General features: G+C 39.6%; 4 long non-coding RNA genes across 6 annotated transcripts; all 4 read right to left on the reverse strand.

Annotated features, from left to right (window-relative positions):
* Positions 1-1173: 1173 nt before the first annotated feature.
* Positions 1174-2241, reverse strand: LOC127592752 (uncharacterized). The gene is made up of 3 exons (XR_007960213.1): positions 2182-2241; positions 1736-1807; positions 1174-1356 (listed from the first exon to the last, which is right to left on the reverse strand). It is a non-coding gene; the product is annotated as an uncharacterized LOC127592752 (long non-coding RNA).
* A 1329-nt stretch (positions 2242-3570) lies between these two features.
* LOC127592725 (uncharacterized) lies at positions 3571-5828 on the reverse strand. Of its 2 annotated transcripts, none has more exons than XR_007960201.1 (3): positions 5783-5828; positions 3980-4057; positions 3571-3604 (listed from the first exon to the last, which is right to left on the reverse strand). It is a non-coding gene; the product is annotated as an uncharacterized LOC127592725 (long non-coding RNA). The 2 variants fall into 2 exon arrangements; XR_007960198.1 differs by lacking the exon at positions 3980-4057 and adding an exon at positions 5326-5403.
* Positions 5829-6714: 886 nt separating this feature from the next.
* LOC127592769 (uncharacterized) lies at positions 6715-8520 on the reverse strand. Of its 2 annotated transcripts, none has more exons than XR_007960216.1 (3): positions 8475-8520; positions 7124-7201; positions 6715-6748 (listed from the first exon to the last, which is right to left on the reverse strand). It is a non-coding gene; the product is annotated as an uncharacterized LOC127592769 (long non-coding RNA). The 2 variants fall into 2 exon arrangements; XR_007960217.1 differs by lacking the exon at positions 8475-8520 and adding an exon at positions 8028-8073.
* Positions 8521-8848: 328 nt separating this feature from the next.
* Positions 8849-13396, reverse strand: LOC127592664 (uncharacterized). The gene is made up of 4 exons (XR_007960168.1): positions 12637-13396; positions 11624-11701; positions 11168-11245; positions 8849-8993 (listed from the first exon to the last, which is right to left on the reverse strand). It is a non-coding gene; the product is annotated as an uncharacterized LOC127592664 (long non-coding RNA).
* Positions 13397-24077: the final 10681 nt, after the last annotated feature.

Here is a 24077-nt window from a genome sequence, read left to right on the forward strand (position 1 = left end):
TTAGACAAAAGCAACTTTTCAAAAAGTATTGAAATTCTTGAAATAGGATGAATTCAAATGTTTTAGGGTTTTTCCAAAATATCACCTCAAACCTAATAAGCCTATCTTTTGTGAGAAGTTTGTATATCGTACGTACGTTTATATACAGCAGGAGTGTCCAAGGTCGGTCCTCAAGGGCCGCTGTCTTTTTGTTTTCCAGCTCTCCCAGGATGTTCTAATGCTGCATCAGAGCTGACTGATGAACTGATCATCTGAAACAGGTGTGATGCAGCCGGGAGAGCTGGAAAACAGGCACGACAGTGGCTCTCCAGGCACAGATCGGAACGTGCCTGATATACAGTATAATTTACATGTTCATACATCTTCAAGGATTTTCCAAATTGCTCTTGAAGATCATGAAACAACAAACGTGAAACACAGTATCCAACAACAAATATGAAATCCATAATTGACCATCCCACCCTAAATGCACCATTGCTATTGCTTTAGTTAACTGAAATGTACCCAGACGTGCTCGCATTTCAATGGACTAGCCATTCATTTCCCTTTTTAATGCAGTTATATCCTGTTGTGGATGTAGTTTTTGATGGACACCCAGCCTCTGTCGTTCAGAGCTGCTGGCTCTGCGTGGAGACAGGACTCACAGCTCGTTTTACCTGAAACTTTATGGCTTGTTATGAAATCAAACATATGTCGCTCAACAGCCTTCACTTCATAATCTGTCCACGTGCGTCTCTTATTCCCACCTGTAAAAGAAGGCATTATTTATTAAAAATTGAAAAATAAAATAATCAAAATAAGATATTCCAGGAAATAATGAGAATTTTGAAAATTTGAGAATTTTGAGAATTTATCTCTCATTCCATTCATGGTCTCCAGAGGGTTCAGTCAGGTCACTTGGTGTCTGGAACATACATTACGGTGTCAAAATATTCAGCATTATTCATTCTGACCAGTTAAGAAATGAATAAACATTAATTATCATTGAACATTGCTCACGGGAGAGTTTGGGATGAATATACCACACTATAGAAAGTTAACACTGTTCAGTTCTGTGGAACAGCAATATGGGGACATTCGAACACAGGCTCTCCAGAGTTAGGTGAAGACAAAAGTCATGTCACCTGAAACACACTCAGGTTTTTCAGGTCTGAAGAAATATGAGGTCATGACGACTGAAATCATGGAGAGTCCATGTTTCTGATTTATAACTTCTCCTGTGTTTGTCAAAGAAAGCTGAAAACTCAAACCTAGTATATAATGATAAGACGTAGTAACCTGTTGTAAGGAAGAAGTGGATCTTCCACTCCTTTCTTGATCTTCTAAAGGTTTCATCAGGATCGGAACACTTGGTGTCTGCAACATAGCAACAGTGCAGTGTCAGAAATATTCAAATTTATTCATCCTGATTAGTTAATAAATGAATAAACATTGTTATTCATTGAACATCGCTCACAGGAGGGTTTGGGATTAATATAAAACACTATAGAAAGTTAACACTGTTCAGCTCTGTGTAACAGCAATATGGGGACATTCGAACACAGGCTCTCCAGAGTTAAGTCCAGACAAAAATCATATCACCTGAAACACACTCCGGTTTTTCAGGTCTAAAGAAATATGAGGACATGACGACGGAAATCATGGAGAGTCCATGTTTCTGATTTATAACTTCTTCTGTGTTTGTCAAAGAAAGCTGAAAACTCAAACCTAGTATATCATGACAAGAAGTAGTAACCTGTTGTAAGGATGAAGTGTATCTATCATTCCATTCATGGTCTCCAGAGGGTTCAGTCAGGTCACTTGGTGTCTGCAACATAACATTACGGTGTCAAAATATTCAGCATTCTTCATTTTGACCAGTTAAGAAATGAATAAATATTAATTATCATTGAAATTGCTCACGGGAGAGTTCGGGATGAATATACCACACTATAGAAAGTTAACACTGTTCAGTTCTGTGGAACAGCAATATGGGGACATTCGAACACAGGCTCTCCAGAGTTAGGTTAAGACAAAAGTCATGTCACCTGAAACACACTCAGGTTTTTCAGGTCTGAAGAAACATGAGGACATGACGACTGAAATTATGGAGAGTCTATGTTTCTGACTTATAACTTCTCCTGTGTTTGTCAAAGAAAGCTGAAAACTCAAACCTAGTATTTCATGATAAGAAGTAGTAACCTGTTGTAAGAATGAAGTGGATCTCTCATTCCATTCATGGTCTCCAGAGGGTTCAGTCAGGTCACTTGGTGTCTGGAACATAACATTACGGTGTCAAAATATTCAGCATTCTTCATTCTGACCAGTTAAGAAATGAATAAACATTAATTATCATTGAACATTGCTCACGGGAGAGTTTGGGATGAATATACCACACTATAGAAAGTTAACACTGTTCAGTTCTGTGGAACAGCAATATGGGGACATTCGAACACAGGCTCTCCAGAGTTAGGTTAAGACAAAAGTCATGTCACCTGAAACACACTCAGGTTTTTCAGGTCTGAAGAAATATGAGGACATGACGACTGAAATCATGGAGAGTCCATGTTTCTGATTTATAACTTCTCCTGTGTTTGTCAAAGAAAGCTGAAAACTCAAACCTAGTATATAATGATAAGACGTAGTAACCTGTTGTAAGGAAGAAGTGGATCTTCCACTCCTTTCTTGATCTTCAAAAGGTTTCATCAGGATCGGAACACTTGGTGTCTGCAACATAGCAACAGTGCAGTGTCAGAAATATTCAAATTTATTCATCCTGATTAGTTAATAAATGAATAAACATTGTTATTCATTGAACATCGCTCACAGGAGGGTTTGGGATTAATATAAGACACTATAGAAAGTTAACACTGTTCAGCTCTGTGTAACAGCAATATGGGGACATTCGAACACAGGCTCTCCAGAGTTAAGTCCAGACAAAAATCATATCACCTGAAACACACTCCGGTTTTTCAGGTCTAAAGAAATATGAGGACATGACGACTGAAATCATGGAGAGTCCATGTTTCTGATTTATAACTTCTTCTGTGTTTGTCAAAGAAAGCTGAAAACTCAAACCTAGTATATCATGACAAGAAGTAGTAACCTGTTGTAAGGATGAAGTGTATCTATCATTCCATTCATGGTCTCCAGAGGGTTCAGTCAGGTCACTTGGTGTCTGCAACATAACATTACGGTGTCAAAATATTCAGCATTCTTCATTTTGACCAGTTAAGAAATGAATAAATATTAATTATCATTGAACATTGCTCACGGGAGAGTTTGGGATGAATATACCACACTATAGAAAGTTAACACTGTTCAGTTCTGTGGAACAGCAATATGGGGACATTCGAACACAGGCTCTCCAGAGTTAGGTTAAGACAAAAGTCATGTCACCTGAAACACACTCAGGTTTTTCAGGTCTGAAGAAATATGACGACATGACGACTGAAATCATGGAGAGTCTATGTTTCTGACTTATAACTTCTCCTGTGTTTGTCAAAGAAAGCTGAAAACTCAAACCTAGTATATCATGATAAGAAGTAGTAACCTGTTGTAAGAATGAAGTGGATCTCTCACTCCATTCATGGTCTCCAGAGGGTTCAGTCAAGTCACTTGGTGTCTGCAACATAACATCACGGTGTCAAAATATTCAGCATTCTTCATTTTGACCAGTTAAGAAATGAATAAATATTAATTATCATTGAACATTGCTCACGGGAGAGTTTGGGATGAATATACCACACTATAGAAAGTTAACACTGTTCAGTTCTGTGGAACAGCAATATGGGGACATTCGAACACAGGCTCTCCAGAGTTAGGTTAAGACAAAAGTCATGTCACCTGAAACACACTCAGGTTTTTCAGGTCTGAAGAAATATGAGGACATGACGACTGAAATCATGGAGAGTCCATGTTTCTGACTTATAACTTCTCCTGTGTTTGTCAAAGAAAGCTGAAAACTCAAACCTAGTATATAATGATAAGACGTAGTAACCTGTTGTAAGGAAGAAGTGGATCTTCCACTCCTTTCTTGATCTTCAAAAGGTTTCATCAGGATCGGAACACTTGGTGTCTGCAACATAGCAACAGTGCAGTGTCAGAAATATTCAAATTTATACATCCTGATTAGTTAATAAATGAATAAACATTGTTATTCATTGAACATCGCTCACAGGAGGGTTTGGGATTAATATAAGACACTATAGAAAGTTAACACTGTTCAGCTCTGTGTAACAGCAATATGGGGACATTCGAACACAGGCTCTCCAGAGTTAAGTCCAGACAAAAATCATATCACCTGAAACACACTCCGGTTTTTCAGGTCTAAAGAAATATGAGGACATGACGACTGAAATCATGGAGAGTCTATGTTTCTGATTTATAACTTCTCCTGTGTTTGTCAAAGAAAGCTGAAAACTCAAACCTAGTATATCATGATAAGAAGTAGTAACCTGTTGTAAGAATGAAGTGGATCTCTCACTCCATTCATGGTCTCCAGAGGGTTCAGTCAGGTCACTTGGTGTCTGCAACATAACATTACGGTGTCAACATATTCAGCATTCTTCATTCTGACCAGTTAAGAAATGAATAAATATTAATTATCATTGAACATTGCTCACGGGAGAGTTTGGGATGAATATACCACACTATAGAAAGTTAACACTGTTCAGTTCTGTGGAACAGCAATATGGGGACATTCGAACACAGGCTCTCCAGAGTTAGGTTAAGACAAAAGTCATGTCACCTGAAACACACTCAGGTTTTTCAGGTCTGAAGAAATATGAGGACATGACGACTGAAATTATGGAGAGTCTATGTTTCTGACTTATAACTTCTCCTGTGTTTGTCAAAGAAAGCTGAAAACTCAAACCTAGTATATCATGATAAGAAGTAGTAACCTGTTGTAAGAATGAAGTGGATCTCTCACTCCATTCATGGTCTCCAGAGGGTTCAGTCAGGTCACTTGGTGTCTGCAACATAACATCACGGTGTCAAAATATTCAGCATTCTTCATTCTGACCAGTTAAGAAATGAATAAATATTAATTATCATTGAACATTGCTCACGGGAGAGTTTGGGATGAATATACCACACTATAGAAAGTTAACACTGTTCAGTTCTGTGGAACAGCAATATGGGGACATTCGAACACAGGCTCTCCAGAGTTAGGTTAAGACAAAAGTCATGTCACCTGAAACACACTCAGGTTTTTCAGGTCTGAAGAAATATGAGGACATGACGACTGAAATCATGGAGAGTCCATGTTTCTGACTTATAACTTCTCCTGTGTTTGTCAAAGAAAGCTGAAAACTCAAACCTAGTATATAATGACGTAGTAACCTGTTGTAAGGAAGAAGTGGATCTTCCACTCCTTTCTTGATCTTCAAAAGGTTTCATCAGGATCGGAACACTTGGTGTCTGCAACATAGCAACAGTGCAGTGTCAGAAATATTCAAATTTATTCATCCTGATTAGTTAATAAATGAATAAACATTGTTATTCATTGAACATCGCTCACAGGAGGGTTTGGGATTAATATAAGACACTATAGAAAGTTAACACTGTTCAGCTCTGTGTAACAGCAATATGGGGACATTCGAACACAGGCTCTCCAGAGTTAAGTCCAGACAAAAATCATATCACCTGAAACATACTCCGGTTTTTCAGGTCTAAAGAAATATGAGGACATGACGACTGAAATCATGGAGAGTCTATGTTTCTGACTTATAACTTCTCCTGTGTTTGTCAAAGAAAGCTGAAAACTCAAACCTAGTATATCATGATAAGAAGTAGTAACCTGTTGTAAGAATGAAGTGGATCTCTCACTCCATTCATGGTCTCCAGAGGGTTCAGTCAGGTCACTTGGTGTCTGCAACATAACATCACGGTGTCAAAATATTCAGCATTCTTCATTCTGACCAGTTAAGAAATGAATAAATATTAATTATCATTGAACATTGCTCACGGGAGAGTTTGGGATGAATATACCACACTATAGAAAGTTAACACTGTTCAGTTCTGTGGAACAGCAATATGGGGACATTCGAACACAGGCTCTCCAGAGTTAGGTTAAGACAAAAGTCATGTCACCTGAAACACACTCAGGTTTTTCAGGTCTCAAGAAATATGAGGACATGACGACTGAAATCATGGAGAGTCCATGTTTCTGACTTATAACTTCTCCTGTGTTTGTCAAAGAAAGCTGAAAACTCAAACCTAGTATATCATGACAAGAAGTAGTAACCTGTTGTAAGGATGAAGTGTATCTATCATTCCATTCATGGTCTCCAGAGGGTTCAGTCAGGTCACTTGGTGTCTGCAACATAACATTACGGTGTCAAAATATTCAGCATTCTTCATTTTGACCAGTTAAGAAATGAATAAATATTAATTATCATTGAACATTGCTCACGGGAGAGTTTGGGATGAATATACCACACTATAGAAAGTTAACACTGTTCAGTTCTGTGGAACAGCAATATGGGGACATTCGAACACAGGCTCTCCAGAGTTAGGTTAAGACAAAAGTCATGTCACCTGAAACACACTCAGGTTTTTCAGGTCTGAAGAAATATGACGACATGACGACTGAAATCATGGAGAGTCTATGTTTCTGACTTATAACTTCTCCTGTGTTTGTCAAAGAAAGCTGAAAACTCAAACCTAGTATATCATGATAAGAAGTAGTAACCTGTTGTAAGAATGAAGTGGATCTCTCACTCCATTCATGGTCTCCAGAGGGTTCAGTCAAGTCACTTGGTGTCTGCAACATAACATCACGGTGTCAAAATATTCAGCATTCTTCATTTTGACCAGTTAAGAAATGAATAAATATTAATTATCATTGAACATTGCTCACGGGAGAGTTTGGGATGAATATACCACACTATAGAAAGTTAACACTGTTCAGTTCTGTGGAACAGCAATATGGGGACATTCGAACACAGGCTCTCCAGAGTTAGGTTAAGACAAAAGTCATGTCACCTGAAACACACTCAGGTTTTTCAGGTCTGAAGAAATATGAGGACATGACGACTGAAATCATGGAGAGTCCATGTTTCTGACTTATAACTTCTCCTGTGTTTGTCAAAGAAAGCTGAAAACTCAAACCTAGTATATAATGATAAGACGTAGTAACCTGTTGTAAGGAAGAAGTGGATCTTCCACTCCTTTCTTGATCTTCAAAAGGTTTCATCAGGATCGGAACACTTGGTGTCTGCAACATAGCAACAGTGCAGTGTCAGAAATATTCAAATTTATACATCCTGATTAGTTAATAAATGAATAAACATTGTTATTCATTGAACATCGCTCACAGGAGGGTTTGGGATTAATATAAGACACTATAGAAAGTTAACACTGTTCAGCTCTGTGTAACAGCAATATGGGGACATTCGAACACAGGCTCTCCAGAGTTAAGTCCAGACAAAAATCATATCACCTGAAACACACTCCGGTTTTTCAGGTCTAAAGAAATATGAGGACATGACGACTGAAATCATGGAGAGTCCATGTTTCTGATTTATAACTTCTTCTGTGTTTGTCAAAGAAAGCTGAAAACTCAAACCTAGTATATCATAACAAGAAGTAGTAACCTGTTGTAAGGATGAAGTGTATCTATCATTCCATTCATGGTCTCCAGAGGGTTCAGTCAGGTCACTTGGTGTCTGCAACATAACATTACGGTGTCAAAATATTCAGCATTCTTCATTTTGACCAGTTAAGAAATGAATAAATATTAATTATCATTGAACATTGCTCACGGGAGAGTTTGGGATGAATATACCACACTATAGAAAGTTAACACTGTTCAGTTCTGTGGAACAGCAATATGGGGACATTCGAACACAGGCTCTCCAGAGTTAGGTTAAGACAAAAGTCATGTCACCTGAAACACACTCAGGTTTTTCAGGTCTGAAGAAATATGAGGACATGACGACTGAAATTATGGAGAGTCTATGTTTCTGATTTATAACTTCTCCTGTGTTTGTCAAAGAAAGCTGAAAACTCAAACCTAGTATATCATGATAAGAAGTAGTAACCTGTTGTAAGAATGAAGTGGATCTCTCACTCCATTCATGGTCTCCAGAGGGTTCAGTCAGGTCACTTGGTGTCTGCAACATAACATTACGGTGTCAACATATTCAGCATTCTTCATTCTGACCAGTTAAGAAATGAATAAATATTAATTATCATTGAACATTGCTCACGGGAGAGTTTGGGATGAATATACCACACTATAGAAAGTTAACACTGTTCAGTTCTGTGGAACAGCAATATGGGGACATTCGAACACAGGCTCTCCAGAGTTAGGTTAAGACAAAAGTCATGTCACCTGAAACACACTCAGGTTTTTCAGGTCTGAAGAAATATGAGGACATGACGACTGAAATCATGGAGAGTCTATGTTTCTGACTCATAACTTCTCCTGTGTTTGTCAAAGAAAGCTGAAAACTCAAACCTAGTATATCATGATAAGAAGTAGTAACCTGTTGTAAGAATGAAGTGGATCTCTCACTCCATTCATGGTCTCCAGAGGGTTCAGTCAGGTCACTTGGTGTCTGCAACATAACATCACGGTGTCAAAATATTCAGCATTCTTCATTCTGACCAGTTAAGAAATGAATAAATATTAATTATCATTGAACATTGCTCACGGGAGAGTTTGGGATGAATATACCACACTATAGAAAGTTAACACTGTTCAGTTCTGTGGAACAGCAATATGGGGACATTCGAACACAGGCTCTCCAGAGTTAGGTTAAGACAAAAGTCATGTCACCTGAAACACACTCAGGTTTTTCAGGTCTGAAGAAATATGAGGACATGACGACTGAAATTATGGAGAGTCTATGTTTCTGACTTATAACTTCTCCTGTGTTTGTCAAAGAAAGCTGAAAACTCAAACCTAGTATATCATGATAAGACGTAGTAACCTGTTGTAAGGAAGAAGTGGATCTCTCACTCCATTCATGGTCTCCAGAGGGTTCAGTCAAGTCACTTGGTGTCTGCAACATAACATCACGGTGTCAAAATATTCAGCATTCTTCATTCTGACCAGTTAAGAAATGAATAAATATTAATTATCATTGAACATTGCTCACGGGAGAGTTTGGGATGAATATACCACACTATAGAAAGTTAACACTGTTCAGTTCTGTGGAACAGCAATATGGGGACATTCGAACACAGGCTCTCCAGAGTTAGGTTAAGACAAAAGTCATGTCACCTGAAACACACTCAGGTTTTTCAGGTCTGAAGAAATATGAGGACATGACGACTGAAATCATGGAGAGTCCATGTTTCTGACTTATAACTTCTCCTGTGTTTGTCAAAGAAAGCTGAAAACTCAAACCTAGTATATAATGATAAGACGTAGTAACCTGTTGTAAGGAAGAAGTGGATCTTCCACTCCTTTCTTGATCTTCAAAAGGTTTCATCAGGATCGGAACACTTGGTGTCTGCAACATAGCAACAGTGCAGTGTCAGAAATATTCAAATTTATTCATCCTGATTAGTTAATAAATGAATAAACATTGTTATTCATTGAACATCGCTCACAGGAGGGTTTGGGATTAATATAAGACACTATAGAAAGTTAACACTGTTCAGCTCTGTGTAACAGCAATATGGGGACATTCGAACACAGGCTCTCCAGAGTTAAGTCCAGACAAAAATCATATCACCTGAAACATACTCCGGTTTTTCAGGTCTAAAGAAATATGAGGACATGACGACTGAAATCATGAAGAGTCCATGTTTCTGATTTATAACTTCTTCTGTGTTTGTCAAAGAAAGCTGAAAACTCAAACCTAGTATATCATGACAAGAAGTAGTAACCTGTTGTAAGGATGAAGTGTATCTATCATTCCATTCATGGTCTCCAGAGGGTTCAGTCAGGTCACTTGGTGTCTGCAACATAACATTACGGTGTCAAAATATTCAGCATTCTTCATTTTGACCAGTTAAGAAATGAATAAATATTAATTATCATTGAACATTGCTCACGGGAGAGTTTGGGATGAATATACCACACTATAGAAAGTTAACACTGTTCAGTTCTGTGGAACAGCAATATGGGGACATTCGAACACAGGCTCTCCAGAGTTAGGTTAAGACAAAAGTCATGTCACCTGAAACACACTCAGGTTTTTCAGGTCTGAAGAAATATGAGGACATGACGACTGAAATCATGGAGAGTCTATGTTTCTGACTTATAACTTCTCCTGTGTTTGTCAAAGAAAGCTGAAAACTCAAACCTAGTATATCATGATAAGAAGTAGTAACCTGTTGTAAGAATGAAGTGGATCTCTCACTCCATTCATGGTCTCCAGAGGGTTCAGTCAGGTCACTTGGTGTCTGCAACATAACATCACGGTGTAAAAATATTCAGCATTCTTCATTCTGACCAGTTAAGAAATGAATAAATATTAATTATCATTGAACATTGCTCACGGGAGAGTTTGGGATGAATATACCACACTATAGAAAGTTAACACTGTTCAGTTCTGTGGAACAGCAATATGGGGACATTCGAACACAGGCTCTCCAGAGTTAGGTTAAGACAAAAGTCATGTCACCTGAAACACACTCAGGTTTTTCAGGTCTCAAGAAATATGAGGACATGACGACTGAAATCATGGAGAGTCCATGTTTCTGATTTATAACTTCTCCTGTGTTTGTCAAAGAAAGCTGAAAACTCAAACCTAGTATATCATGATAAGAAGTAGTAACCTGTTGTAAGGATGAAGTGGATCTCTCACTCCATTCTTGTTCTCCAGAGGGTTCAGTCAGGTCACTTGGTGTCTGCAACATAACATTACGGTGTCAAAATACTCAGCATTTTTCATTTTGACCAGTTAAGAAATGAATAAATATTAATTATCATTGAACATTGCTCACGGGAGAGTTTGGGATGAATATACCACACTATAGAAAGTTAACACTGTTCAGTTCTGTGGTACAGCAATATGGGGACATTCGAACACAGGCTCTCCAGATGTTAGGTTAAGGCAAAAGTCATGTTACCTGAAACACACTCGGGTTTTTCAGGTCTAAAGAAATATGAGGACATGACGACTGAAATCATGGAGAGTCCATGTTTCTGATTTATAACTTCTCCTGTGTTTGTCAAAGAACATTGAAAATTCAAACCTAGTATATCATGATAAGAAGTAGTAACCTGTTGTAAGGATGAAGTGGATCTCTCACTCCATTCTTGGTTTCCAGAGGGTTCAGTCAGGTACCTGTCACTTGATGTCTGCAACATAACAACATTACGGTGTCAAAAGTTTCAGCATTCTTCATTCTGACCAGTTAAGAAATGAATACATATTAATTATCATTGAACATTGCTCACGGGAGAGTTTGGGATGAATATACCACACTATAGAAAGTTAACACTGTTCAGTTCTGTGGAACAGCAATATGGGGACATTCGAACACAGGCTCTCCAGAGTTAGGTTAAGACAAAAGTCATGTCACCTGAAACACACTCAGGTTTTTCAGGTCTGAAGAAATATGAGGACATGACGACTGAAATCATGGAGAGTCTATGTTTCTGATTTAGAACTTCTCCTGTGTTTGTCAAAGAAAGCTGAAAACTCAAACCTAGTATATCATGACAAGAAGTAGTAACCTGTTGTAAGGATGAAGTGTATCTCTCACTCCCTTCTTGGTTTCCAGAAGGTTCAGTCAAGATCCCGTCACTTGGTGTCTGCAACATAACACCATTACGGTGCCATTACGGGACATTCGAACACAGGCTCTCCAGTGTTAGGTCCAGACAAAAGTCATTTCACCTGATCACACTCAGGTTTTTCAGCAACATTACAGTATCAGAAATATTCTAAAAAGTATTCTACAGTTACTGGGAAGTATGAGGGCATGACTGAAATCATGAAAATCAACATTATAGCAACCATAGAGTGTCAGAAATATGTCGTAGTTACATGACTTTTGAATAAATTAAACTTCATACACAGCACAAGCCGGCTCTTTATGGTAGTTACCACTGTACAGCTCTTATAGCTAACAATTTCAGGACAACAGACATGACTGAGTTCAAATAATAAAGACAACACCCGAAACATACTCTTTCAGACTAAAACAATGTAATGACTGAAAAATAATTCCGGTGACCATTCGTTGTTTTCAACTAAGTAGAGACTTTTGATGGGCAGTACAAATTGCTGATAAAAATGTGGATTTGTCAAACAGCTACCACAGCCTTCTTCAATCAGGTGAAATAAGCATTATGAAGGAAGTTTAAAGGCATCTAATTTTCCTCGACTATTACGGATGTATGCGTTTTTATGAATTGTGATATTTGGTGAAGCACAATATTTTAACAGAAGCCGAATAATTTCTATTTCTATTTTTTCATTCCAAGATATTCCTAGTTCTACATGGCAATACAATATTCTCAATAATTGAATGATAATGGCTGCTAAACATTTTCTTCAAAAGTACTTCAATTATTTTTGCTCCAATATGATCAATGGCATAAAAAATATGCTGTTTATTGTGACAGTTTTGGGGTAAATACAATGTACGAATAAAATCTGTCACTGTGACAGGCTTTGGTTGCAGCTCTTGTCATATGCTTGCGGTAGCCATAAGAATTAGATAGCAGGTAGATTGATAGCATACCTTTATAATCATTGATCCACTGGGCTTTCAAACAAGGCTTGTTGACTCCAGATAAAAGGAGCAGCCTCAGATTCAGGGCTCAGTCTGGTTCTTCTTTGTGACATTATCACCACCAGTAAACATCTACAATGGAAAGTGAGAAGAAGTCAGCCAGACAAGCAAGCACAATATTATGGCAGCACTTATTTTGGCTCAAAAAGTACTGAGCCAAAGGAATATTATTTTCTTCCTCAAAAATACAAAAATTCATTTCATCAAACATTTGCTGGTCAGACTAATAGATTCGGGCAAACCATTTGTCAGGCAGATAACAATGTAAAATTAAAATAGAGTAACACAATATTGTCTTGACCAAATGTACCAACAAAGCTGAATTCTGCTATAATTTCATTGCAAACGTTTGTTTGTTTTTTTCATTGAAACGGTGTACAATTGAATCAGCACAAGAATAAACAGTGTAAATACACCGGGCTTAGCGTAAATGCTAGAAGTGCCTGGCCCACTTTCATTAGGCTACCTGTACTAACTAATTTAAATTAACTGCAATCGAATAAAACAAATACTGCACTGAAATAAACATATGGTACCAAAACCAAGTTCCACAGACTGTGTTGTTAAAGATTTAGAAAAGTTTTCCAGAACCTTGCCTGCAGGACATGTCCACATTACTTTTACTGGAAGCTTATTAGCATGCTAACGATCGAGCTAGCTAGCTAGCTAGCTGTCTTATTGAATCATATTACCTTTGGTGGGCACTGTTAAACACGGTTATATTGAACAACTTCTATGTTGCGGTAAGATAAATGAAAAGGAATTGCTTACCCGATGGTCATTCACGCGTGGTCGTGTTTGAGAGTAGGATTGTCTGGCTGCTTCACATGTTGGATTTTGTGTGACTGCTAATTGATGTGACTTATCAGGACGAGGGCGGGGAAAATGTGTGAGTCAGTCCGAAAAAGATGACATTTGAGGTCCTGCACAATGACGTCACTGAAAGTGTGTTAAAAGTGTGTTAAGTACCGAAGTTGGCCACTAGTTTTCCAAATGAAAAGTGAGTCGAAAGTTAAACACACTTAAACACACAATTTCTGAAAATTGTGCTCTTTCAGGACATCACTTATTTTTGGTGTGGGAGTATCCTCGTGAGCTCTAGAGTAGTGTAGACTGCGTGGAAATATGAGGACGCGAAAAATGTCCTCATTTTTCCACAGGTCCTCATTGTGAAGGTGTGTTATCATAAAATTGTCCTGAGATGTCCTGAATACAAACGCACACACGCACACGCACACGCACACACACACACACACACACACACACACACACACACACACACACACACACACACACACACCTATCTGTCAATCTATCTATAAATCAATAGATTTATTGTTTCCCATTCATTTTTTGATCCGCCTATCCCAGGGGTGAGCAATTATTTGAGTCCTGGAGGGCCGCAATCCTGCATGGTTTCCATCTCTCCCTGTTGCAACACACACAATTCAAATGATTAGATCATCAGCAATCTCTGCAGAAGCCTGATATTGAACATGTTCATTTCAATCAGGTGTGTTGCAACAGGGACTGCAGGACAATGGCCCTCCAGGCCTGGAATTGCCCGCCCCAGACTTATCCTCACAAGGGTCACGTGGTGTGTTGGAGCCGATCCCAGCTGTCTTCGGTCGTAGGCAGGGGACACCCTGAACTGGTTGCCAGCCAATCGCAGGGCACAACATCGAACAACTATCCGTGCTCACACTCAAACTACACATCTAGGGACAATTTAGAGTGACTCATTAACCTGCCATGCATGTTTTTGGAATGTGGGAGGAAACCACATTACCAAGCAAAAACCCACACACGCACAAGGAGATCATGCAAACATCCATACTGTAAGGCCGGTGCCCGTATTCGAACCATGGACCTCTGTACTGTGAGGCAGTTGTAACCAGTCGCTGCCAGTCTGTTTTGATTGTGTTGCAGCCCCAGCTGTAATGAAGAGTGTTTCCCTCCAGCACATGCACCTATTCAGTGTTTCTCCATCAAGCTTTGCTAAGTATTTAAGGACTGCCAAATTCGCAAATTTCTGTTGGATTATTGACCTTGCTCACTGTTGTGCTTCAACTGTTGTATTGTAGACATCTTGATGTTATTCACCGTCGTTCTCATTTTGTCATAAAACTTTGAATTTTCATTATTCCTTTTTATCGATCTTAATCTTTGGTTTCGCATTATTGGACTTTTCATACTTAATTTCTGTATGCTTGGTGTTCTCTTGTACCTTGCGCTAAAAACCTGACAGTCGCCCGCCATGCCACTCCCCACTAAATTAAAAAAAAAAAAGAATCACATGTGTACATACAGTATATAGGCCGCAGGTGTCCATGTTGTAACATGGACTATTTAAACAGAAAGATGTTTCTCACCTCAACCTTTTCTTTATATTCATGTATTATATGGTTCCCCCAAATTCTATTTGTTGTAAGTATTATCCACACAGTAATTTAACAGAGTGGGGTGTGTTGTGTCCAGTAATGTTTGCGGGATTTCTCTTACCTTGCAAAAATATTTGTCTGTCATCAAAGGACTCGGGGCAAGGAATAAGAAAATGGCCTTTAATAAAAACAAGCTTATCCTAATTTATGTCTTATATTGTATAAAACAGGGTTTCCCCAAATGGCACGAAGTATTTACAAAGCAAGAGCCCCCCCCCCCCCCCCCACATAGCCATATTCATAACGCTCTGGTCTCTGACACAAAATCAGAGATAGTCAGGAATATGATTTTATTTTATTTTTTAATCTTCATAATTGTGACATCACGAGAGAGAGAGCTTTGTCTCACATAATGCCGCACTTTGCAAGCTCATGAGCTCAGAGTCATCGCTGGTTCCCGAGGTGAGACCAAGACCTTTAAAAATTGGTATTACCCCTTCATTTCCTGTGAACGTGCACACCTGAGGGCGAAAGGGTAAAAAAAAGGCTAAATGTATGAAGCTTGTGTGTGTAAAAGGTAGTCCGTAAATGACAATAATATATTGTAATGTCTGTACATCTTGGCAAGTAGGATGGCAGTCCACAACTTTCAGCTGTTTATTTATTAAGACAAACACACAAGTACAAAATACGAACAGGCGTTGAACTACTTGTATAACCAACCATCTTGACTTCAGCTCCTGCACATACCAAACACACGAATGCTACAGTAATTACTGCGATCCTTATAACTTTACAAAAACAATGTATAGACTTACATTTCTTTTATAATGCTTTATTTTACTTTTTAACACTGTATTGCTATTTTTCTTCCCAGAAACAGATAAAATAAAATTAACTTTATCTACTATCAAACTGAGTTACAAGCATGGTCACAAAATGAATTAAACTCATCAGTCAAGGTACTATGTACAGTATTTTACTGAATTTTTAGTTTTTAGTTTTTGGGGGTGTTTGTTCATTGTATTTCTAATGCACTTCAATTAAATATACTCTGCAGGCCAGCACGCACAGTGTAGTTGTGGTCCATTACATTATATTTATAACCACCAGGTCATGCACTCCCTGATACTGACACATTACTGTCTAACCACAGTACACATACACATTCGTCTTTGGTATCATGCCTGACATGAATCTTCATTTCTGCCCATGGCCCTTGTCCATGTGTTATTGATGGAGCACACATTGGCGCCCACTCAGCCACACAGTCAGACCCTGGTGAGCAATCTTAGCTGATCCTCTGTGACCAATAAAGAGAGCCCGGAGACTGACAGGTTACTTGGAACCTCTGATTTATTGAGTGGGGTCCGAAGTCTAAATCTTCTTAATTACTTACCCCCCCCACCCCCCTCCTCCAGTCTGCTTGATTTTACTTGCTTTTTTTCTGTTGTTACAGAACCTTGAGCTTCAAGTCTTGATAACAAGAGGATGAAAAGCGGCCAGGGTCACAACCAGTGCAATAATGTTTTCCTATAGTCCCCATATATACAGTTAAGATAAAATAGGTAAGAATTTGAATCGTGAAATTGTGCCAGAGAATAGAACAATGACAACAAAGGAATGAGAATGACAGCAAAGTATTCAATTATAAGTGCCATGTTTTGCGTGATGGTAGTGCAGAGGAAGACTCCAAAAAGCAGGGAGGTGGAGTGACCAAAATGTAGTTAACAAGAATGCAAACAGGAATAAACTGGAGAAACTAACTCAAAGGATTGACCAGTCGTTAAGTGTTGAAAATTTCTTGCTTTGTTTTACACTGCAATGTTACTGGCTCAAAATGTTACAGATTTTTCTAGTTGGTTTTTGAACAGACCTGTCATCAGACCTTAGTCTTAAGGAGACACATGAAATTAATGTTGGTGCCGATTGGTGGGTGGGCAGCAGTTCTTTATTAATTAATCAACATATAGTACTTTGATTCATATTTTTGATGATCCAATAGCGCAGCACTGCCGCTCGCAGTCAGTTGTCTCGGCTCTGATTTGGTCATCCCTGCCCTATCAGCGAGGATTGAAATGTGTCCTTCCTTGGTATGCTGTACTACACAACCATAGTACTTTATTTATGTTGCACCTTCTAAAAAAGTGGAACCAAAGAGCTGTACAAGTTCAATTGCAAAAGCAAACAAATAACACATAGAGACATAAATCATATATGGTGTAACATGAGCAGTCACTCAGGCTCTGTTTCAAAAGAAACAAAAATCTGCAGAGAGTGGGGCTTACCTAACATTCAGAGGCTGCTTGTACCACAGCTCTAAATCCCAATCCCCCTAAACTGATTGGAAGACCCGAGGGGACTTGAAGGTGCAACAGGCCGGAGAGATAGTTGGGTGCAAAGTCATTCAGACACGTTCAAAACTAAGAGTACCATTACGAAGTCAATCCCAAAAAAAATCACAGTGGGGGGGGGGGGGGGGCGGTTGTGTGACTGGTTCGCGAACAATCAGTCGTATTCTGGACTAATTGTGAGCGGGAGATGGGGAGAACTTTGACGAAGCACTAGCACACCTCTGAAGTGCCTGAAAACACAATTCCTGCTTTAAATGGATGTCCATCATCAGACACACACACATCAGCTTGCATGTGTTATATGCATCACTTGTGGTTGGTCAAAAAGATAATTCAGAGGTCCGACCAAGTCTATATGTTTAAAACAAACGAATATGTCAGAAATGCTTCCTGCTTGTGATTACAAAATTTATTTATATATACTGTATATACCTGTACATATAATAATAATAATACTGGCCTGTGTCCCAAGATATAACTAAACATCTGAAGCTACAAATGCATTCCCCTACATGAGTGTTTTTGCGATTCCTATCGGTTGGAATAAAAAGGGAATGATCCCAGGCTGCTCTCTTTGCTATATTTTACAAAGATTTCAAGGTCTAAGGTATGCAAGTTTTCGGTAAAGTAAACACAGATCCCTAAAAGAACAGGGAAACTTTGAAGATGGGGAAAAAAATATCAAAGCGGTGTTCCCAAAGCAAAATGTCACTTCGCAACTGTTTACTTTTGAGAATGGCATCTGTCTGACATCAGCATTTAGGCTTTGCAGCTCTCAGTACCTCTTCAGGTTGGTTGAAAGACAGTGAAGCAGACAGCAAACAATTACGGATACCCTTTTTCTTCATGTTGTAGAATCAATGCAGATATCACCTCAAGCCACAGCAGATATTAGATCACACATCATGAGAGAGGACAGAGTCAGGAAAAACTTAGAAAAGCAAAAAAGGGTGCCAGGACTTTCCGCGTAGTTCTCCCTGCTTAAATGTATGAATCTCTGTTCGAATACATAATTCAAAACCCTAACCACAAATTTTAAGCCAAGATTGTTTATTTTACGCAAGATTCATTTAATAACGTGTAAAGCACTGTAGATACAATCACTGCACACAACAGTAACATTCGTACCAAGAAATCATTCATAATCCACTAAAATAGCTGCACTTCGTTGTGATGACAATGACAGAGCTGCCCTTCTTCATTAGGCAGCTTGATTTTGCAGCACTTTTCATACACAAGGTAACACAATGGACTTTGAGTGTATATAAAAGTACACCACTTACAAAACAAAGCAACTTAGACATTAAAAGACTAAGTACAGAAATAAAAACTAGCTTACTAAAATGATTAAATTGCACCACAAATGTCAATCTTTAGACTAAACAATGTGTGTGCAAGTGTGCGAGTGTGCATGTGTGTGTGTGTGTGTGTGTGTGTGTGTATGTGTGTGTGTATGTGTGTGTGTGTGTGTGTGTTTGGAATTGCCTGTATGTATGTGCGCACGCGGTATGTTGACTTGAATTAACTGACTTTGGTAATGAGAAAAAAACAAATACGCCATACTGTGACATATATCTGTTTAATACCAGTTTTGGCAATGCTACTCAATATTAGAATGAGATTTTAGTTGCATGTGTCATTTGGCACTGCTGCAAAACCATTCTCAATTTTTTCTCAATTCAGGAGGGTTTTGATGCCAAGGAACGGCACTTGTAGTGTATGTAGTTCTTGGGCACCAACACACACCAACACACACCAACGGCATTTTCTTTATTTTTTTAAACAGTTTTATTTTAGCCAGCAATTAGCCTCGTTGGAATACAACAACCTGACCCTCAAATTTTACATGTCCCATTTTCTGGAAGGATATCATTGGACATATGAGGCCAAAAAAGTCAGTGCTTGAATAGACCAGAGGGTGATACTTGTTGATTGTGACACTTTATAAGTGATGAACCGGAGTGTTTCAGGTCATGAGTTAGCACACACACTCGCCCTGGTGACCCAGCCCAGAATGAACAGTCCTCGGCATGTGCCCAAGTGGCATATTGCCACAGCAGGACCATTTCTGTGGCCTCCAGGAGCCACATCCACCTCCTGGGCTGCAATCCTTTCATTGCAGACATATGTGTCGCCAATATTTACAGGTGCAAATGTTTAACATTAAATAAAAATAATTTTAAAAAATTACACCTACTGCTGGATGGGACTTGGCTATTTGCTGGAGGTGTTTTGCTTTATTCAGCACAGGGTGTCTTTACAGAGGACTCAACCCATCTTCAAACTTCATTTATAAAGCAAAAAAAAACCACCCCAACTGCTGCTGAAACAAATTGCTGTTGACTCACCATAAAGAATTCGAAATAATAACAACAATAATAAAAACCCTGTTGGCCACCGAATCTTGCGCTCACAGAGCGCTTGGCATCACTCACATTCGTTGCTCATTTGACGGTTGAATGTCAGCAAACAAGTGCCGTTTTCAGAAAGCCGTCCAGTTCAAACACCACTTTTTTCAATGGGGTTGCCATTCACAGTCACTCACATCTAAGCAGTCAACCTAACACACGTTTTTGGAATGAGGGAGAAGCCTGAAGAAAATGAAGAAAATCCATGCAAGTGCTTTGAAGACATCCAAACTCCACACAGGAAGGCCGGAGCTTTGATTCTTTGCAAGTGGGCTGGGGCTCGTATTGCCTGTGATTGGTTGCCATGATAACATAAATCCATAATCTTGGTTTGAGTCAAATTTTTGTATGCAGTCTATGTGTATTCGTTTGCATATAAACCTTTATGGTTATTGTTTTTTGGGAAATGTTGTTGAGATTTACAGAACATTTTGTAAACGATTACGTCTGTTTTAGGTCACAGATGCCAGATGTAGTCGTTGCAGTTTTTGTTTGGCTTGGAAAGATGACAGACTGACTATCACGACACATGGCCCGACCGTTGGCGAATGACGGATCGGCAAAATTTACTGACAGACCCACTCTAATCATTAAAGAGAAACATACAATGAATTCTACCTACATCCAAATTATAGTTGACAGCTGATGAGCTGAGGAAAATCAATTCACAGATGAAATCGGCAAATTGCAGTTTTCATTACATTCCAATGACTACAGATTTCAAAACAGTGGAGCCTATTAAAAGAAGAGCAAAGACAATGATCAAGCTTGACATAAAATAGAAAGCAAGACATTGATGGGAGTTTTGTTGTGGAGGAGAACATCAAGCAGAGTGAATGCCATCAGTCTGTGAAATATTATACCCTGTAGCATCGGCGCCTAAAGAAAACATCACTGTTCATGGGTGTCAAGTTGAGATGGATGATGAGACACTTGCTGTGTGCCACAGCGAGAGCGAGCAAGTGAAAGAGTGTATGTGTGTGGGTGTGTGTGTGTGTGTGTGTGTGTGTGTGTGTGTATGTGTGTGTGTGTGGAAAAGGGAGAATGAAATGCTGTTTGATACATCACAGGCACAAAAGCCAAAGCTCAGTGTGAAATTATTGCAAGCTGCCCACTGAGCAACCCCGTGCACAGGCACGTAAGCAGGCACAGGCATGCACAGAAGAATCAAAAGCATCACAATAATCCTCTGCAATAACAATTATGCTGAAGTTTTACAAGGAGGGGGAACAGAGATTTTACGTTTATGTAAATCAATCAATCAATCAGTCAATCCTTTTGGAGTGAAATAAATTGTTGCTGTCAATTATTGTTAATCATTACAAGAGAAAAATAATTTTAAAAAATCATATAACTGTCACATTGTCACTGACACGCCTGGAATATGTGACAATGAAACCATTGTCCACATGAAACCAGCACATTTGACAATAAAGTTTCCAATCCAATAGCCATTCTGCAAAATTGGTACGCGTGGTTGAGGACCCTTGTGTCACAATTTTTGGGACACACTTTTTAATCAACTCATCATATGTTGACTATACATTTTCCTCATGAATCTGAACCAAAAAAAAAAAATCATCCCTATCGTAAAAATCGTCCCTATTTTCTGTCCTCATTCACCTTATTACACTTATTGTCATTAATAACACTTGGACAGGAATGCAGAACAGCTCAATCCCAGACTAAAGCTTGGGGAAGGTCCTTTCCATCTCCAGCATGGCGAAACCCGCACAAGGAAGGGTCCATCAAGGAATGGTTGCAAGAGTTTGATTTGGATGAATTGAAGCGTCCTGACCAAAACCCCATTCAACATATTTGGTACCTGATTATAAAACTTGTCACTTATTCAGCATCAGTGACCTCCGACCTCACCAATAATACTCAACTACACGATAATCAAGGCTCAAAATATGGTTTATCCTTTGAGGAGCGATTTTGCTTATCAAATACTTAAATGAGGAGTACCGTATATTTCTACTCTACTGCACCATGGCTGGGTGGGTGCATGTGTGTGACTGACAGCCAAATGAGAAGCAAACAGACGGAGAAAAAAAAATCAGCAGTGAGCGACGCAACACCAGACGTTTACATCTCTTTGAAATGCACGCTGCACATTACGAAACAAGTTTACCCACTAACTTAATCATACAAACCCAAACAGAGGCGAGCTTAGAAAAACTGAGTACTGATATGGGCAACGTGAGCTCAGTGGTAGAGCGGTCATCTCCCAACCCAGAGTTTGCATGTTCAATCACCGGCCATTGTGACCATGTCGAAGTATCCTTGAGCAAGAGACTGAGCCCCCAGTGCTCCTGATGCTCCGTCATCAGGAGGTAGATGAGGAAATTGTGTGAATCTCTTTGAGTCCCAAAGGTAAAAAAAACACTCTACAAGTGACAGCCCATTAATCATTTACCGTCTGCTTTTGTCGACACAACCATATGATACCTTATTCCTACCACGTTTCACCACTTTGGGAAAATACCCCTCATCGCCGATGTTGTATTCATCACAGGTGACATCAATCACCCACCGTGATGCAGCGTAGCATTGTGTTACTTCTCTGCTGTCCCTCCCCACCTGTTATGTTGTTGAGAGGGCATCTATGTCATTTCATTTACACTGTTTGAGTCAATGACCCGCAGACTCCTAGTGTACCTCTCCCTCTGAAGCTTGTCATTTTTTTGCCCCATAGTGTCTGCCACTTGTACTTACAGACATACTCCCATAGAAGAATTTTTTTGTCCCGTACATTACCATTAATTCTATAACAGGGATTTGCCACTTAGCAAGTGTTGACAGACAACAGACAACCATGCACTTAAAAGCTATTTTCCAATGATGGGCGCTTTCGCTGGTCCATCATTCGTCATTCGCCAGTGGCCGGTCCGCCAGTCTGTCGTCATCAGTCCATCATTATTTCAGGCCACCGCTAATTTAGGACAGTCAATCCAGAATCGGACTGAGCAAGAATCGCTTCCTCATTTTTCAAAGTCTCGTAGATTTGAGTCTTTCAGACTCCAAGCGTCTCCTGAATGTTTCGTACATTGCAACCCGCTTTGTTTAATCAGATACACTTCACTTTCTCTTCCGCGGCCATTACTGTTTGTCTTCGTTTCGATGCCATGATCTACAGGACGTAAAAATGTTTGCAATTCCAGTAAAATTTACACCAATAAAGAGTCACTTGCATGTCGCCGTTTTGGATCCAATTATTGAAAACAGCGGCGCGGACACACTTATTACGTCGTGTCGAGCGGAGTGACTTGTGTTAGCGCTACTGTGGGCTTCCGTATCGTCTCCCCCTCCCTCCCTGTGCTTTGCAACTTCAAGTAACTGCGCAACCTGGCGTAGAAATGCCTGTCATTACAAGTCCAAATGAAATTAATGCAATCATTTACATCGAACCTTAATTGTGTACTGTACCAACCTTTGGCGGGCCGGATTAAAAAGACCAACTGGCCGGGTCCGGCCCGCGGGCCGTATTTTGTACACCACTGCTCTAGACGGTTCACTGCTCATCCATTAGTCCATGTAACAATGTTTGTGTAGGACTAACCAGTCTGGTTTGGTGTGGGAAAACGCAACTATTGATACTCCAAGTTGGTGGCACGTCCTACCACTATGACCACACAGTAATTTCTTTGGGATGTTAAAAGGCCATCAATAACATGTGTGACAGGTGGAAACCTGTGTCCTCCTTGCCTAGGGGGTGCTGGAGAGGGTGGCCTTTGGGGACCCGGGGAGATTGTGGATAGGAGAGGATGCCCTGTGGCTTTCCCTTTTGCCCCAGCTTGACTTGCATTGAATTAATACAATTGTTTTGCTGATTTGTACATCAGCCCTGTTGTCCTGGTCATTTTGGACAAATTGCGTGGGAATATTGCCCTTTCCGAGACAAAAGTAATTTGCTATAGGTTTTCCTCATCCTTTCAATTGAGGATGGCATTGTCTTCTAGAGCATGGTACCCTCCACTTAGGTCACCCATGTATTGCAAAAAGGTGTCTGTCGGTCAACAAGTCGGGTGAAACCTCACTAATTAGGGCTGGTCTACTGTTCCACGGCCGGGATGAAAATCACACTGCTCCTCCTGAATCTGAGACTCCTCTTCCCGACGGATCTTCCTCTCCAGCACCCCTAAATATACCTTACCAGGGAGGTGAGGAGTGTGATCCCTCTGTCGTCAGAACACACCCGACAATCACCCCGGTCAGCCACTCTCTTTGATGACCACATGATGTTG

Source organism: Hippocampus zosterae, chromosome 2 (genome assembly GCF_025434085.1).
Source record: "Hippocampus zosterae strain Florida chromosome 2, ASM2543408v3, whole genome shotgun sequence".
Taxonomy (NCBI): Eukaryota; Metazoa; Chordata; class Actinopteri; order Syngnathiformes; family Syngnathidae; genus Hippocampus; species Hippocampus zosterae.